A 19,174-nucleotide genomic window follows, 5' to 3' on the forward strand; every position below is an offset into this window, starting at 1 on the left:
CCTACGTTTGACCTTGCTTACCACAATCATATATCAATGTAACCTGATTCTAATCGCATTGGGCGTCTACTTACTTAATCCAGACGGCGTTACTTGTTTTTAAGCATAACAATTATATAGACTTAGTAATATAATTTGGATGGAAAACTCTATTGTGAGATGGTATATTGTTTTTTTTTTTAATAATCAACATTTTATTAAAAATATTAACTATTCTATTTACCAACATTTTGATTTAATAGCAATTATTGGTTGTAACAGCTTAGACATCTTCAGTCAATGTTAGTCTCATATTAGAATCTAAAACTATTCAACACAACTCGGATATCTTTGAGGAGACAATTCAATCTTTTTGTACTCTTTTGTGTGAAGGATGTGATTTATGTCAGGTATTCAGGTATTACATCAGGTGTTATGTATTCGTAGCAATATAGGCTTGATAAACTTATAGACCTGTAGTACGTAGCCAGGATTGTGCTAATATAAAGGCCATATAAGAAATATTTTTTTTGACAGTGTTTTTGCAAGCTTTATTTTTGGGTGAAAAACAGTACAATGATCTAGAAGTCTATAGTACGTGTATATATTTAGCCCTGCTAAAAAAACTCACTGATTACGCCACTCCTAGTTTTTGATCCATCGATATATATTAGATATAACATATCTATACATGGATGTGTAGCATTTAGCAAAGCTGCAAACACTACTATTCACCAGTTAGAAATTGCACAAAGCCAGGCTCTGAAAAAACTGTTCAAGGTACATTAGGACGAATGACATCCTCAAGGACCTCAAAATTGGTCCCATCAAAAAATATATAAAGGATAGAGTCCTGAAATTATTTGCAAAAACTGATGGACCTACCAACATCAAGTTATTGAATCTCAGAATGGTTACAGACTCCTCGGGAGGTATGCAAATCTGAGGTCAATTATTGCTTAGTCTGATGAAGTGATAAACAATAATCCAGTCGAGGCGTAAAGAGGGGTCTTGAAAATACCTCGAGTTAAGAAAGAGTAAAAGTGCTCAAGTGCACTGGCATAGCTGCATAGCTTCAGCATGATATATTTTTATCAATTTTAAGACTTTCGAATTCTGAAAACCTCTACGATATAAAATATTATAATTATAGTAAGGCTGTTTAAAGTCCCAAAAATTTAAAAACAGTATTTCAATTGACCTCATTGTATTTCTTTTGCTTTTAGTTTAATTAAAATCTTAACAATTCATTTGTTTTTGTAATATGACTTACAACATTCATAACATGTCAAATTGTGGTATAGCGGAGGATTCTTCGGTGGAGTCGACATGCTTTAAATTGGATGCAATTTTCGGTTGCAACGTGTAATGCTCATAACGTTCACTGCAGCCAATTTCATAATATTTGCCATCACGTCCAGTGAAGTGTGCTTTAATACCACAAAAATGACTGCCGCCAAGCATATGTTGCATTTCCGGTCATACATTATTGCACCCAGTGTGCGCGGGATCCTCGTTGCAGGAAATAGGTAGGAGTCAATGTATCGGAGGCGGCTATTTTATTGTTGCGCCGTACTCGTATTTTCCAATGGTTTGCGGTGAGCAGTAGTTGGTCTTTGGTGTTGTCCGAGCATTTGTTATATTAAATATTTCACTCTCCCGCCCGCTGCATTTTGTGTGAAATTATAAAACTTAATTCCTTTGTTTTCTGTGAAAAAAATTTAATTATATTTAGAATTCTTGTTATTTTATAATTAAACGTGTTCAAAAAATGTTGCGGTTTATTGTTAACTTGAAATAATTCTCTTTTTTACTTTGATTAAAATAAAAACAATAAAAACAATAAAAACATTAAAAAATTTGTAATTTAACTTTCATTCAACTGCGATGTTAACTTTTTTAAACCACATAAACTGAATCGAGTTTATTTTAAAGTTTAATGATTGTTTGCATTTCACTGGGTTCGTTGCCAATTGAATTAAGAAAGTTTTCAGTTTCACACTCGTTATTTTATCACATCAACGGCTTCACCGCTTTTGTTAAACTTGTGGGAGAAAGTTTGCCGCATTTATTGTTGTGGTTTCTGAAATATGCAGATCGACATGGAGGAGAAAAACGGCGAAATTTTTAGAAATTTATTTGAATTTGAAATAGAAACTTGTTCCATTGAAACGCATTAATCAAAACATTTTTTCAAATTTAATTGGAATAGATATATTGGGCTCTTGATTTTGAATACATTTAAAGGAATTGCATTCATAGAAATTTTTATAAAATTTCTTTAAAAAGAAGGAAAAATGTCCATTGAGTGGTAATGGATTTAATCTTTGTTTTTAGTTTGCAACAATTTTTATACTACGAGTAATATAATAATCAGTATATACCAGCTTCGGGCCACTTATTCAAAATGATTTTAAAAATGATTACAACTAAAGTAGAAGAAATTGTACTTAAAAGAGGCTAATTATTATATTAGGAATGAATTTTGAGGATATTAAGTAATATTCAATTCTAGAACGTCGCAAGTACCAGTAGGTGGTCACGTATTACTAAGTTTTTTTGAAAGATACAAGACGGAGACGAGAGAGGGACAGGAGAGTGGCGAGAGATAAATAAAAGGAAGAAAGAAAGACAAGCCAGAGTTAAGCGAAATATAAGAACATACCAAAAGAGGTCACTCTTCCTCGCTCGCTCTCACGAGATACAAGTGAGAGACGGGAGGGAGACATTTAAAAGTTTAAAGAAAGTAAAAAAAAATTGGATGAAAGACCAGAGATAGATGATAGAAAAATAAGAGTGTCCTCCTCTAAGAAGATGATAAAGATACAAGAGGGATAGATGATAGAAAAATAAGAGTGTCCTCCTCTAAGAAGACGAAAAAGTTACAAGAGGAATAGATGATAGAAAAATGAGAGTGTCCTCCTCTAAGTAGATGATTGAAATACAAAAGAGATAAAAAAACAAACAACTAACAGATGAAAGGGAGATAATTAAGAGACAAGAGAGAGACAAAAAGAGCGAACAGGGATAGTCGATAGGGTGAGAGAGAGAGACAAGTGTGACACAAGAGAAGGACGAGAGAGAAACAATTAAAAGTCAAAAGGGAGATAAGGGGTCCCCTCTACGAATATGAAAAAGACACAAGAAAGATAAAGAAAGAAAGACAAATGATAGACAAGAGGTAGACAAAAAGAGGGACCAGGATAGTCGATAGAGCGACAGGAGAGAAAAAAAAAGAGATTAAAAAGAGACACAAAACAGAGAGAAAAGCAAATACAAGACTGAAGCAAGAAAGACATGAGGAAAAGAATTAAGGGACCAATGTAAGGCAAGATAGGGAGAAGGGAGAGAGCAGGAAAAGAACAGATATACACAAACACAATAGAAAGGCAGAAAAAAGACAAGAAAGATTCGAAAACGACATAAGACACGAGACTGATACATGAGAGAGATAAGAGATAGACATGAGAAAAACCATTTAGAGTCTATTGGAAGATATCATGGAGAAAAAGGAGTGAAGAGAGATAGACTTTCGTAAGATAGAAGGGTGACAAAAGGAAGATGAAAGAGAGATGAAAGAAAGAAAACAGATGTATAAGAATGAAGCTGGATAAAGAAGAGAAAGAGATAATTAAGAGGTAAAAGGAGGATAAGATAGAAAACTAGGAGGGCCCAAGGATAGATGAGAAAGAGACAGGAGTGAGACAAAACAGAAGGGAGAGAAAAGCAGGAGAAAGACGACAGACAGACAGAAAAGAGGTATGAAGGCAAATAGTGTGTTCTAATTGAAAGAGGTTTGCAAGGGAGAATTGTAACTTAAAATTATTTAAATATTATTTTCTATGAAAATAGATCTTTAATTTTATGTTTTAAAGATTTATCTCAAGTTTTAATATATTCCCCACCGATAGTGGTGTTACGAATTGACTATCTTTATTTTTATATATAAATTAAAATATATTTAAAATATTTGTTTTTATTTTTAGTTTCTATAATTATATATTGTTTCTGTTGCAAAGTACAGAAAAAAATTTTGTTTCAAAAAACGAAGAAATCGTGCCTTATATGTCCTGATACTCAAAAAGGTGTAGACATTATTGTGGTACAAAATTGGTACAATTTTTCTTACGTTTTTTTTAAGTATTTTTGTTTATCTTCTAATTAATTCTTGTTATCTAAAGAAAACATATTGCCTAAAAATTATAATAAGCACCATTTTTCTAGAGTCGGCCTTTGAAGTGAAGAATCTTCTGCGTTTTTTTGAACAAAACCTCGCAACCTGTTATTATCTGTAATAATTAATTAAAAAATATGTTAATTTTTTATTTAAAAAAAAAAGCAGTAGCAAGTTTGTTCAAAATGAAAGGACTTGAGTAAAAATAATAAGCTGGATGAATAGTTATAAAAATTAGGTGGTCTACCTAAGTTTTACTGACTTTTTGATGTAATGTGTTTGCATCGGGAATTTGGGGCGATAGTCATAAATGATAATCATAAATGTATAGAAAGTAAACTCATAATGACTTCTCTATTTTATAGTATTTAAGTTATTACTAAACATACTCCTAATGAGAGCTTCATTCAAATTATTTTTAGCTTGAAATTTTATAAAATATAATTATTACTCATAATAATAAAAAATCCACATTTAATTGCAAAAAAATTATTTAAACTATTTTTAAGAATGGAATGGAATTTAATATTAAAATGATCTAATAAAACTTAAAATGCAATATTTAATAAAAAAATTTAAAATTTGAATAAAATTCTGTCCTTTTTTAATAGAATTTTTGAAACAAATTTTGTTAATTATTTCGCATCAGTGCACGCAATCCACGGTACATTATTCGAAATTAACACAAGAAAAGCAGAAAGTGAGTTGGCCCAAAAAGTACATCCCTGTTTTTAGATTACTGTACTTTTTTTCTTTTTGCTAAAGTATAATCCCCTTGCAGTGTAGCTGAGCTAGAAAATATATAAATATTTGCTGGTATTTTCTAGTACTGAGACCAAAAGTGAAGTTCAAAATGTTTAAACTTTTAGCGAAGCGTTTTTCCATTGGGACAATTTTCTTGAACACCTTTCCTTATTAGAAAAACTGCAGCCAAAATGTGTAAATAACTTGTAAACTACAAATAAGAAAATGATAGCAAAACGAAAAACATTCTGGGTATTTGACAAAACAAAAGCAAAAACAGCTGTAACTAATACTGAAACTCAAAAGAAAAAGGAAACAAAACAAAATGAGATTGAGAATGCAGGACTCAGAATGGAGTAGGAAAAGCAGCAACGAAAATGCACCAAACGTGTTTCCCAAAGGCACTTAAGAAATTAAACGTTTCTAAAATGTGCAACCAGCTCGATGGGTAGGACCAGGACCGTGTTAAACTATGAGCGAAAGAAGCCACAATTCCATGTTCAACACCTACCACATCCGGTTTTATATTTCAGTGCATTAAATGGTGTTATGTACTCGTATTAAGTGTGCAAATTTGTTTGTATATCAGCACACGCACACTCACAAACTCATCCACATTGCACAAGTATATGTTTTAGCTTATTTTCATTAACGGCTTGTGGTTTCAAAGGGAATAAACCGGAGAGACTCTTTTAAATGGAAGAAATACTTAATTTATGTCAAAAATTTTAAATTAGGAAAATACACCTTAATTTTAGTTCATTTTTTTTTCTTCTAACTGAAATTCGTTTTTAAGAGGACAATTTATTGGAACGTTTAATCTGACTTTATACGAATTTCAGTGAAAAAATTGGATTTAAATTTCTTATCATAAGGTGTTTTTTAGTTTTTTAGGTTGGTCCCAAAATATATTTTATAGATTCATTCATTAAATTTATAAGAATATTATATTATGTATAGAAAGGAATAGTACTTTTCATATATAAGAAACTAACCTAACAAACTACAAACTAATTAAACAGTTGAAAATTACACATATTTGGCTTTTTGTATGAAAAACATTGAGGGAACTGTTAGTTATCCATTTACCTATATTCTTAATAACCTATATGTTTCCCCTTCGTGATTGGGATTAGCATATTTTTGAAGTAAGACAATCCTTTTATTAAGGGTGACTAAAGTCCACTGTGCACTGTTTTGGAGTATGACTGTTAGCAAGTGAGTAATCACTTGCTACATCCCGCTGCAGATTAAATCTATTATCACAAAATATAGGTGCTCGCAGAGTTGGTTGTCCTGAATATTATGGCGGCTCTATTAGTGGGTGTCGTGTGGTTAATACCTAAAGTTACGCAGAAAGAGTGTTAGTACTTACGCTTTTGGTTGATGCAATGTTAGGTGTACGTTTAATTAATTTTTTAAAAATTTTCCAAATAAATCCCATTTTGAAAATTCAGATTTATAAATAAAATTTTATGCTTAATCCGAATAAAATATAAAAATAAATACTTTTTTATGATACACATTTTAAAATTTACTTTAATAAAATTAAGTGCATTTACGCTATGTGTAAAGTGTATGTACAATAATTTTTTAAAAATATTTCTAAATGAATATTATCCCGAAAGAAAATATTTTTCAAGTAGAACCTGATAATGAATTAATTAGAAATAATTAGAACTAGAAAAAAAATTATTAATAAGAAAATAAAATAAAAATAAATTAAATAAATATTTTTTAAGTAGAACCTGATAATAAATTAATTAGAAATAATTAGAACTAGAAAAAAAATTATTAATAAAAAAATAAAATAAAAATAAATTAAATAAATACTTTTTAAGTAGAACCAGTTTAAAAATCAATTAGAAATAATTAGAAATAAAAAATTAGTACTTATTAATTTATGTTGAAGCTATTTGAGCCAGTACACTTTAGCACTTTTACTCTTTTTTAAGGTATTTTCAAAACCCCTCTTTACGCCTTGACTGGATTAATGTTTATCACTTCATCAGACTAAGCAATAATTGACCTCAGATCTGCATACCTTCCCGAGGAACCTGCAATCATTCTGAGATTTGATAACGTCTGTCAGTTTTCGCAAATAATTTCACGGCTCTATTCCTTATGTATTTTTTGATCGGATCAATTTTGATTTCCCTGAGGATGTCATTCGTCCTAATGTTGGTATATTTTTTCAAATTGATTGAATTGAAATTTAGTGCATATATGTAATGTTGGAAATGCACGTTAAATTAATTTGAAAATTATTTTAAAGTTAATATAATTTTAAAGATCTTAGCTTTTAAATAAAATTTGGTGATAAATTCAAAACAAAAGAAAAACTTAATATTTTAGTGACAGTTTTTTATAATTACAATTAATTGAAATTAAGATTGTTTGCGTAAGATGTGAAGTACAGCAAATATACATTTTTTAAAAATACTCCCAGAAGTATTAAATACTTCTATTAAAATAGATTAAAGTATTTTTAATAGTATTATCTGATACCATTTTCAGAAAAAATTTAAGGTTTTCAGAAAAATATTTCGATGAATCTAAATAAAAAATTAAAGTTAATTTCAATAAATTAACTAAAATTCTTGATGTTGTCTTTTTGTTTCTATTCGAACCCTTCTAACTTTTAAATAGTTTCTTTTCGTCATAAAACGCATCACTTTTGTCAAAAAAAACGAAAATAAAAAAATTTTTTATGTTCTCTTAAAAATGTGTTTTTAAAAAATATTAACGGTTAATATTAGTATTGAAAAACAAACATCAACAACTGTTTAGACTATTTTTTAAATATTTGATTAATTATCTTTAAAAAGCAAATATTTTTAAGTCTCAATCACAAAGTTTGAAGTTTCAGACATGGCCTTTCAAAAGTGGGTCTAAAATGCAAATTCTTAAATCTTCATAAGTCCGTATCTTGTAAGAAATATTTTTGAAATGCTTTCCTCAAAATGCGGGTATCTCCTCATCCTAATCGCTGGAGATGAGGACAAAAGTCGTTCCGCTTGTAAAAGAATGACACATATACAAAAAATGTCAGTTAAATATTATTAGTATTGCTTCTAGCTTAGTCAAAAATTGTAGTAATAACAAACTTCAATTAAAAATCGAAATTTACTCAATCAATATGATTTACTCCATCATAAGTTACTTATAACCTATTTGTGGAGGTTAGTTACATATTTCATATTTTGTACATCACTTGAATCTATCAAGTCAGAAAAATCCACGCACAGTTAACAGTTTTACTTCTAGGCAATGTTAGAGTCACTCATACAGCGACAACCTTTGTCCCGACCTACATCAACAAAAATTTCATGCAGAAGGACTTTGCAGCCAAATTTTTCTGCAATCTTCCCGAATTCCAGTCAATTATGGAAAATTATGTCAGATAACAGAGAGCGACAAAGTAACACAAATGCAACAGAAAAATGTTTTTGATTCAAACAATAAAATTTATTTGAATTAAGAAATTTATTGCGATTTTGCTTCATTATCAATGAAAAGTACGTTTAACCCAAATAAATTAGTACGCATGTACGATTTTCATATGTCGTCACAATAAATGCATCACACAATCGGGACGGCAAAGAACAAATTACTTCGACCATTGCAGTTGCTGACGTATTTAATATCGATACCATTTCCGTCACAGCCACTCGGACTTATGTGAGCTTAGTTAGCTCCATTGCCGTTTGCTGTTGGAAATGGCAATGGCCAGTTTCTGCGATTCTTTACTGTTGTTTGAATAAAGAAAATAGCCGCAGAGTTGCAGCGACTGCACCGGCAAAATTTTAAATTTTATTGCTGTGAACATAAAATAAAAGTTCTGCGCGTTTTTTCTGCACAATCATAACATGTTTCCCATTAAATTCTGTTATGTGTCTGTAATGCATAAAGAGAGATGGTAACTTCTGTTAAATATCTGCAAATACAAGAAGAGTGTTATTCTGTTAAATTGAGAGAACTTACTAAGCAAAATGTTAAATATTAACAGTTAACATGGAAATTTCATTTACAGATGTTAACATTAATTAACATTTAATATTGAAACTATACTTAGCAATGTTAAAATTATTTCATATTATTCATTTTAAGTAACTAAAGTCGTGTGCGAGTTCGAGTAAATTGAGGTAAAGTAAATTCAAATTTTCTTAGGATTTTTTGCACTGCACTTATGTAAATATTTATTTATTTATTTATTGCATCAATGTGCAAACTGCCAACAGTATGGGCACACAAAAGGATACTGTCACCGCAAACCTAAATGCATCAAGTGCGCTGGAAATCATGCTTCTGTAAATTGCGAAAGGAAAAGCAGATCCAATGATGTCAAATGTGTTCTATGTGAAGGAAATCATCCGGCCAACTACAAAGGATGTCAAATATACAAAAACCTGCAAAAAAAAATGTATCCCCAACTAAGACCTAGGGCGCCGGAAGTACAAATTCAAGAAAATCCTCTTCCTTCGCTAAACAAAAAACACATCACGACTTCTCATTCACCTGAAACATTCGCACAAATAGTGAAGTCAAACACCAGTAGCGAAACAGAGGAGAAGCTTTCACCAAATCCAAATAATTTTGTGGAAGAATTCCGTGAGATGACATCACTGTTGAAGCAAATGATGCAACAAATCGTAGTAATGACAAATTTACTGATCAACTTGACGACTAAACAAAATTCTTGATTTAGTAGTAGTCATATGGAACGCTAATGGTCTATCAAAACATGCTATCGAAATAAAAGCATTTTTAAAATTAAACCAGGTCGACATAATGCTAGTATCAGAAACCCATTTCACGACGCGTAGTTTCTTTAAAATTCCGAACTACGAACTTTATCACACAATGCATCCCAGTGGTAAAGGAAATGGTGGCTCTGCGGTTCTCATAAGGAACTCGATAAAACATTATGAAGCAAAACCATATTGCAAGAATGAAATCCAGGCAACAAACATTGTAGTACAAACTAAAGAAGGCGATATGACTTTCTCATCACTCTACAGCCCACCGCGCCACAGTATCACGAAAGATATGTACATATCATTTTTTCAGCTGCGTGGATCTAGGTTCCTAGTAGGCGGAGATTTTAATGCTAAACACTTAAAATGGGGTTTCCGCCTAATATCTCCAAAAGGACGTCAACTCTTCGAAGCAATAAATGTACTCAACCTCCACACAATCTCAACAGGTGAACCCACATATTGGCCAACGGATAGAAGAAAAATACCTGACTTAATTGATTTTGCGGTATCAAAGGGGGTACGTATCGAAACAACTACCTGTAAGTCCAATTTCGACTTGTCATCTGACCACTCGCCAATAATAATCACTCTCAATGACTGCTGTGAAATTATGGAAAAATGTATTCTTCATAATAAAAACACTGACTGGAATAGTTACCGTCAACTAATTTCAATTGGTCTAAATACCGAAGTCAGGTTAAAAACTGAATCTGACGTAACTGAAGCAGTAGAGCATTTCAACTCTTGTGTCCAAATGTCTGCATGGGAATCAACTCCACCAATTTCTAAAAGTGTTAAGCAAGATTATCCATTTAACATTAGATACCTGATTAAAGAAAAGCGTAGGATGAGAAAACATTGGCAACAGTCGAGATTCCCTGCGGATAAAACTCGCTTAAACAAACTGTGTAAACTCGTTAAAGCCCTTCTTTTAAAGTATAACAATAATCGCACGTCGCTATACCTTCAAAACCTAAGTGCTTCATGTGATACAAAATATTCCCTTTGGAAAGCCATAAAAAAGAACAACAGACCGATTGTCTATCAACCACCTATACGCAAAATCGACAACTCATGGGCAAAAAGCGATATTGAAAAAGCAGAAACATTTGCGTTACATTTGGACCAGGTCTTTAAATCAAATGATAACCAAAATATGCCTGATGTCATGAATCAAAGGATTAATTTTCTACAAGAGCCTTATCAATTGGAACTTCCAATTAAAAGATATACTATTAATGAAGTTAGAGATGTAATAACAAAGTTAAAAGTAAAAAAAGCTCCAGGATACGATTTAATCACAGGCATGGCTTTGCAGCAGCTCCCACCAAAAGGATTTGTATTTCTCACTCATCTATTTAACGCTGTGATAATAAGGGGGTTTATTCCGCCACAGTGGAAGATAGCACAAATCTCCATGATACCGAAACCAGGGAAAAGCCCAGAAGACGTCAAATCATATCGGCCAATAAGTCTACTTCCGATCCTGTCAAAAGTTATGGAAATCCTGTTTCTAAAGCGCCTTACTCCGTTTATCCAACAAAACAGACTCATACCTGACCATCAATTCGGCTTTCGCCAAAAACATAGCACAATAGAACAAATTCATAGACTTGTCAGACATATCCATAATGCGATAGATGGTAAAAAATATTGCACTGCGGCATTTATAGATATTTCACAAGCTTTTGATCGAGTATGGCATGAGGGCCTCCTGTTCAAACTAAAACTGTATCTACCTCTAAATTTTTTCATATTTATAAAATCATACCTCTCGGCTAGGCACTTTTTCGTTAAGCATGGAAACGAAACTACAGTACTTCATGATATAGAAGCAGGAGTACCTCAAGGTAGCATAATGGGACCAATGCTTTATCTTTTATTTACTGCGGATCTTCCCTTTACCGATGAGAGTGTTATCGGTACATTTGCAGACGACACAGCTATTTTATCAGTTGACAGTGACCCAATCCGTGCTTCCACCAAACTTCAAACCTGCCTTGATAATGTTGCTCTCTGGATGATAAACTGGCGTATTAAACCGAATGAATCAAAATCTGTCCAGGTAACATTCACTACAAAACGTTCTACGTGCCCGCCGGTCTTAATTAACAATACTCAATTACCACAAGCTGTAGAAACAAAATACTTGGGCATACATCTGGATAGTAAGCTAACCTGGAAATCGCACATATTCAAAAAGCGTAAAGCCTTGGGTCTTAAATTACGAAACTTATTTTGGTTCCTCAGCCGAAATTCCAAACTGTCACTCGACAATAAGCTGCTTATATACAAATCTGTACTTAAACCTATATGGAGTTATGGGGCCCAATTATGGGGTACAGCAGCAGACTCAAACCTGGCAATTATACAGCGCTTCCAATCTAAAACACTACGAATGATCACAAACGCACCTTGGTATATAACGAATGAACAGCTACATAAACAATTACATGTTCGAACAATCAAGGAAGAAATAGCAAGTATTTTAAAGAATTACGCTCAACGCTTATATATGCACCCAAACCCTCTGGTTACTCAACTGATGTCCCCTTCCAATACCTTTACAAGGCTGAGAAGAAAAACATCGCGAGACATTTTAAATATGTATATGTAGACAATACACTTTTATTTTAAATATATATGGATATGTCACTGGGCATAGTCCATACGTGCCTTTCTTTTTATATCGTAATAACCATTATTACGATTTAAATTTATATATATTACTTATTGTCATTCATTCCTGACAGATTGTAATAAATAAATGGATTTCCAAAAAAAAAAAAAAAAAATTTATTGCATTTATTTATTATTTTTGGTTTAAATTTTTCAAATTTATTTATTTATTTATTAAACATTATTTTCAAGACCACTGATGATGGATATTTGGCAATACTCGAAACAGCTGTATGGTCAGCCAAAAATTCAATTCATTAGAATAATATAAAAAATAAAATTTTTGTTGTTGTAGTTCGCTACTGTTCGAACATTTTCTAAAATATTAACAATGGTAACACCTAATTTACCTAATTTTTATCTAATTTTCCCCACACGAAATTTTGGTAAATGCTAACATTCGCTGCCATACCGACATAATTTACTATTTCCTTCAATTTATCATCAATTTACTCGAACAAGCACACGGTCGAAATTTGCTTAATACTTATTTTAAAATTGTTAACAGTAATTTAACAGATTAATTGATAGTAGAACATCTTTGATTTAATGTTTCAGACCAAATTTTTTAAAATTATTATTTTTAATAGTTGAAATAGATGTTCATATTCCCTAACACTGTCTCACAATATTTACTGTACGGTTAGCAATTAACTAATAAATAATAAAAATTTTGTTTCAATTCACTACTATTTGAAACCTCTCTTTATAGTCAATTAGTTAATACTATATCCGACTATACAGTTGTTTCGAGTATTGCCAAATACCTATCATTAGTGGTCATGGATTTAATTCCTATATATAATTATTCGATTTTTATTCGAATAATCATGATATATGAACGATAATTAATTATATTATTTATTTATATAATTTTTTAAATATGGAACTACCAAAGGTTGTGCTCGTACCCTGCCAAACTTGAAACTCAGAGTCTGTGTTTAATACACTACTATTTAAAAATTCTTGTACTTATTAAATAATTTCTTTTTACATTGTAGTTTACTTTAAAAATTAAATGTAGATTTTAAAAGTTTAGTTATTTTTTTATATGGTGATGTGGGCTAAATTGAAGCAGTTGAATTCGGTAGTTCAGTTAGATATACACATATAAATTGTATGTAAACATGTATATAATAAAATTGTAAATGAAAAATCGTAACATTTTATATCAAGTTTAGACATTTTTATAGAATTAAATATTAAATATATTTCAATTAGTATAATAATTAGAAGTAAAATTATAACAAAAAGTTTTAAATATAAATGGATTGTTAAATTTTTATTGATTTTAACCGGGGCTTTAAAGTCCTCAATTTTTTTAGTTCGGTTCCGGTTTACGCTCTTACAAAACTGTCGATTTTTTTCGGGTTTCGGTTCGGTTCGAAACCTTGATTTTAACAATACATCCAAAAACACTTTCATTAAAAAAAATTCTTAAGCATACCCAATGCATTTTACTGGAGTTGAATTGAATTCAGATAATTAAATTCTAATTTCATTAATTTCGTAATTAATATAACAATAAGAAAGGTTATATAAATAAATAAAAGTTATAATAATAAAAAAATTAATTAATTAAATAATTTTCCAACAAGCAAGTAATGGCAGATTAATTGGCAAGTCATCCTAATACGCTTCTATTGGATTAGTATTAGTCAATATTATATGAGATTTGGTTTCTAGTAACATTCATTCTTCTGGCTGGAATTATAAATTCCCTATACGGAAAGCTTGTGGTATTTAATCAATAGGTTGAGTGTCTTCTGTTTCATTAGGGTTGAGGAGGAGCTCAAACTTTAAACTTTTTAAGACAAAAGGATGCTCTCAAAAACATTTTATTAAATATTAAAAAATAAGTTTAAAGAAAAAAATCAAATAAATAATTTAAATAATGCAGTAATAAATATTAATAAACCTAAAACTAGTACAAAAAAAAAATAAATAAATTTTTTGAATGCAAATGCAGTAGCGTTTATGATTTTTTTGTATGTATGAATGTAAGTAAATAATGAATTCATTTTTGTGCATTCAACTAAATAAATTTACATTAAATGCAGTTTAATAATATTAAAATCATATGAAAAAATTATTTTTTTAATTTAAACTTTGCTATGCATTTGCATTTAACGCAATAAACAAAAAATATATTTTTAATAAAATAAACGAAAAATTTGATTATATTAAATGCAGATTTTAAAATCATTAAAATTACTATATATTGTATGTATAGAAGTTCTGTAAAGCGAAATGTACTTTTCTGTTTCATTATTTAAAATTTAAAATAATGTTTAAATAATTTTTTGTATTCCACTTAATTAAATATAATGCAAAATTTGTGATGTAAAAAATATGCACTAAAGATATTAATTATTATAAACATTATTATTATTATTTTAGTTTAAATTTGTTATGCACAATAGATCTATTCTAATCGGAGTAGAAACCAAAGATAATAATTTTTATATAAACTTAAGTCTCGGTTTTGAAATTTATTAGACGTGAACCAAATAAAAAACAGAAAATGCTGCAGTTTCGGCTCAGCTATAGAATTTTCCTGGACGTCAGTTTTCCTTGACTTTGTGGTTTTTAATTAAAACTTTTTGCTGCGAAAACGCATTGAATTCTACATTTTTTTGGCACTTCATAGTAACAGTTTGCGGTCGTTCCAGTTAGCAAACTGCATTGTCAGTGATGACAGGATAAGTGTTGTTCAATTTGTTTAACCCTTCCAAAAATATTTTGATTAGCACATGTAGGGCTAAAAAAACTAGTGAAAATTGAGCAAATGGATTAAAAATAGGACCAACAATTTTTTTTAACATATTTTGATAAAATACAGCATAAAATATAACCAATGGTTGGTTTACATTATTTAGTTCCCATATTAAGATTCACTTAATTTTAGAAATTATTGATCATACATATAATCAACTATGACTTTAGGACAATAATGCAACATTTTTTTTAAATCGGGAATATTATCTGGAATCGGGAATACTGTGCTAACTATGCTACTGTTTTTAATCAAAAATCAAAGCAGTCGTATAGAAAGGACTGGAAACAACGGTCTCACAATTAATTAAGTTTCACGCATAGCTAATGCTTAAGCTCATTTGACTCTAATGATAATAATAGTAATCAAAAGAAAGTACAGACAAATTATCTACCTATCTGTATTGTTATCAGTAGGAGGATTAAACTCACTACACTTTTATTTAAAACCAGTAGCACCGCAGTGAAATCTTGAAGTTTTTATAAATATATGCCGTTATCTAGTAATTAGCAGATCCACATCTATCATAGAGACTTACAATAGAACAAAAAGGGAATTTTTCTTTCATAGAAATTAGAGAGTTTTTATTACATATTATATGAAATTGATACATACCATTTGTATTTTGGAATATTGCTTTTCTGAAGTACAAGGTAAGACAGTAATTTCAATAATTACAATAATATTTTGATATTGGTATAATAGTAGATGTTTATTTAGAAATTTGCTGATATAAAATAGCACTTCTTGCTAAAAGAAAGCAGTTGAAGTTTTCAGGCAATAGTTATGAAACATATATCAAAAAGACATGAAATAGGTATGGAATAAATGTGGAGTAGATATAGAATAGATATAGAATAGATATGGAATAGATATAGAACACATATGGAATAGATACAGAATAGATATGGACTGGATATTGAACAGATATAGAATACATATGGAAAAAAATATAAAATTAAGCATATTCCAATTCATTGACTTGCTTTGCTTTGGGTCCGTATGCTGTGAAAGTGTATGTAGGATTTCAGTCAGTAATCAGAAACATCTTAACCAAAAACTTGCATAACGCAAGCTGCATGTCTTATGAACAGTTGAGAATTTAATGTCGGTATAAATTATCTAATATAGTCACGTCCGCTTCCTGCATTTAAAACATCTGTCATGGAGGGTTATAAGTATTATTTATATCTTATGTGCGTATTAAGAGTACTGATGTGGTTTGTTATATATACCAGTTATCAAGTATAAATTTAAATAAAATAATAATATTTTGCAAATTACAGTTGAGCTAATGCTAAAGAATCGACAGTTAATTGTTTTATTTGTTAAAAATAAGTGTGTGACATAGAAATAGAAATAAACGGGGTACAAGCTCCCAACGGAGCAGAGTACTGCGACCAGATTGATCTTTTGTGTTGCAACTGACCCTAACCGAACAGAAGACATTCCGCTTTTCGAATGAAAGCCAGAATGTCGTCCGTTGAGGACCTCCTAATGTCAGAAGGAGGGAGCAGCCCTCCTCCTAGTGACCACCTCCTTGCCCAGATTAAGGCTGGGCAGTCACAGGGAATGTGACTGGTAGTCTCATCTGCTTCTAAGCAGAGTCGACACTCCGTTTCCTCGGACAGACCTATCTTATTAAGGTGATAACGCAGTCCATGGTGACCCGTTAAATATCCCACCAGCAATCTCAAGTCTGATCTGCTAAGGAGGGATGTCTTGCCATAACTATATGGGTGAACCAGCTCTTTAGAAGTGTATGGCATATTTGATATAGATTAAAGACATGCCATAAGCTATCTCTTCTAGTTTACTGAGTTAGGCCAACCCCGATGGTGCCTTTTCAGTACAACGTCCAGTTGGTTAAATGAACTATGCCCAACTGTAGTCTTGAAAATTTATTTGTTGAATATGAGTGGCTGACAATTACAACTTAAAGATATAGTCAACATAGTTTAATGTCGTTCAGTAGGATTTAAAAGTTTATTTATTAGTATTTTTTAGTTAAAATTTAATGTTACTAATTTTCTTATCATAACTGTTAAATAAATCCAACTATATATATGTTCTGCTTATAACGACTACTAGGTAAGCATATGTTTAAGATATTTTTTAAGTAGAATAATTTTTCAATTAAATACATTTCTCTTTTTTAATTCAGAAATCGCGTAGTAAAGAAATCTTGAAATTAAACTTTGAACCACAAATTCATTTGGCTCCATAATTAGTAAAATTTATATTATTTCCGTACAAATTAATTTGTTATGCTGTGTTGTAATTTATATTTGACTACCGCTGCACCATCTGTTCCTATAATAAAACTTTGCTGTTGGCAAGGACTTGATGCCAACCAGACTACATCATTTTCTTGTTTATATTCCTGAATTTCCTGACACATTTTCCAACACTCTCTCTCGGAAAAACCTCAGCTCCGAAGACACAAAAAGTTCCTTCTGAGTTTGCGTTTCATTTTTGTTTATGTTAAGAATTTTAACTTGAAAATAGTTTAGTTTGTGAGTGTTTAGTTTATGTCGGTTGCCGTAATTGGTGTGTTTTTAATGTACAACTCGAAAGGAAAACAACTACCCAAAGTATGAATATTTTGTACACAGCAGTTGCTCGGTTTATTACATTTTTAATGCACAGACTTAAGAAATTTTAAAGAATTTTTTATCAAATTTTCATACAAAGTTTTTTTCACTTCCTTTCTAATGTATTTGAACTAATTTATATTTTAATTTCTTATGTCCATGTTAGTTTGTTTTAGATCTTCACACTTTATCTTATTTATTTTTAAAGTTGTTAGGAAGTTATTATAATATTTGCGATAACAACCGCTAATGATGCGAGGAAGTAATAATTAGTATGAAACCGTTTTTAGTCATAGTATCTACGACAACAGAACTTCGAAGTTTTCGGTTATCAGACTAACAATTACGATAACAATTACAATAACAATAACAATTACGACTTAATTATTGGTAAATTGATAAATGATACATTTTTTGGTAAATAATATTTTTTCTGTTTGGTTATAGGTACAGGTTGTACCTAAGTCACACCGAATATACCATATATAATGAAACAAATTTTTTAAAATCATAATACATCTTCAGTGACTTAGTCAGGATTGAAAGCAGGTGTGCTGTATATTTGACAATCTGTTTTTTAGTGTACTAGTTTCAGATTATATCCTTAAGGTGGGGGATGTCCATCATTCCATCGCTCCCTCTTCTCTGAAACTGCCACTGTATGTTTTTAAAATGATTGTTTCTCAATGGTATGAAATATAAGTTTCAATACAAGTAACTGTCTTGCATTTAATTAAGTAAATAAACATCTTGTTAAGAGACAAATATGACAGCAAACCTATTTAAAATAAAAAAGATGTATTTTTTTAAGACTAATATTTTAATTAACCAACATCATAATCAGTATGTCATACATCCATCCCATCTTCTACCTTAACCTTAGGGTTAGGGGGATATAACCTTAAGGTGTCTATGCTCTCTCTCCAATTGCTTCTTCTATTTATTCATTAATGCAGACCAGCTCTGTAACATGTATCTCACAGTCTCGTGTTCCCCTTTATGGATCTTATGAATTCTATTGAAAAAGTTTGCCAGTTTGTATAGATGTTCCCTCAATCCAAAATGTGCTGACATAGTTCCTGTAATAATTCGCAAATTATTCTTGGTTAAGTTCCGACATTCCTGAAATCGGTAACTTCTTTTATTCAGTTGAATGTACTAATATGAAATCTTTAGTAAACATCATAACGGAACATTATATATCAATTATGAAGCTTAGTTATATTATTGAAAGCTAGGAATCAAGTGATGTTATACTGGATACCTGCACACAGCAATTTTGAACGCAACAAAGCGGTGGACTAATTGTTTAAGAAAGCTATCTATATATGGTGTACCAACCATATGAGCCGGTGCCAATTTTTGAAGTCAGCAAAAATCATAAAATTAGACTTTATTAATAAAGCTAACTACAAGTGTCTAATTAAAATTATTTTTGAAGATCTCCACAGAGAAGAGAACATACATA

The sequence above is a fragment of the Teleopsis dalmanni genome, chromosome 1 (genome assembly GCF_002237135.1).
Source record: "Teleopsis dalmanni isolate 2A chromosome 1, ASM223713v2, whole genome shotgun sequence".
Taxonomy (NCBI): domain Eukaryota; kingdom Metazoa; phylum Arthropoda; class Insecta; order Diptera; family Diopsidae; genus Teleopsis; species Teleopsis dalmanni.